Raw genomic sequence first — 1289 nt, 5'->3', positions numbered from 1 at the left:
CCAAGACCACTCAATGGGGAAAGGACAGTCTCGTCAACAAATGGTGCAGGGAAAAACTGGATATCCACATGCAAAGGAATAAAGTTGGACCCTTCACTTACACCATATATAAAAATTAATTCAAAATGGATTGAAAAGATTTCTGGTCAAGATGGCAGAGTAGGTAAATGCTGTGCTCACCTCCTCTCAAGACCACATCAATTACAACTAAAACAGAACAACAATCATTGAAAATCACCTGAAGTGTAGCTTAACCAAAGCCCTACAACTACAGACAGACAGAAGAAGCCACCTCAAGACAGGTAGGAGAAGGCAGAAACACGGAACGGGCTGGTCTCACACCTGCATGTGACCATTAAAAATTGGGAGGGATATCTCAGCTGCAGAGGTCCCCACCATGAGGGGTGAGGGGCCCCAGCCCCTCCCCAGACCAGGGTTTCAGTGCCGGGGAGAGAAGTCCCCATAGCTCTGGCTGTGAAAACCAGCAAAGATTGTGGCTGAGTGGGATGAAGGGCAACTGCACTCCCAGGCACTCCTCTGAAAAGGACTGCGCACAGACTTACACTATGATGGACTCATTTGCTCCGAGCTCCAGGACTGGGACACCAGTTCAAAAGGTACCGGGGTCATACAGGGAATAACTGAATAGTTGGTTTCATGGCAAGAGTTGGAGGCACAGCTTTTTCCCAGATAGAAGAGCTGGCGGAAGTCACTCTTTCTTTGTTGAGCCCTTCCCCTCCATGTGTGCTGACGCAGGCAGCCGCCATATCTCAGTCTCTGCCAAACTGGCTAATGCCTTTCCTCTGTCCCTCTCTAGTGATTCCCTAAGACCATGCCCCACCCAACTTTTGAGCACACCCAAGCCACTTCCTGTGGCTTTTCCACATAAACGGCCTGCCTTGGCTCATGCTGTAGATATTCCTAAGATCTCTCAAAGGTTCACAAAACTCAAACAAGCAGCATCTGGCTTCAGCGTGTCCTGTACCTCTGGCTAAGGAGCCCTAAACCTGGCACTAGCAACAGCCAGCCTTGGTTCACAGCTTGGTCTTTCAAGGCACCTCCAAGCACAGTGTGGGCAGTGGCCACCTCCACCTCTGGATTGCTTTGTGGCTCATGCCAAGTGGTCCTGGGTAGGGCACAGAATGCAGTTGAACTTGGACAGCAGTGGGTCCCCATGCAGGACGCCCTCGGACTGACAGGCCCAGTGAACAGCTTTGGACTGTGCCAGAGCATCACCCAGCCACCTCCAAGGACGATACACCCAAAGGGTAGACTGGGCAGGCACCAGA

The sequence above is a fragment of the Hipposideros armiger genome, unplaced genomic scaffold (assembly GCF_001890085.2).
Source record: "Hipposideros armiger isolate ML-2016 unplaced genomic scaffold, ASM189008v1 scaffold_27, whole genome shotgun sequence".
NCBI classification, from domain to species: Eukaryota; Metazoa; Chordata; class Mammalia; order Chiroptera; family Hipposideridae; genus Hipposideros; species Hipposideros armiger.
Note: the sequence above shows the minus strand (reverse complement) of the source record.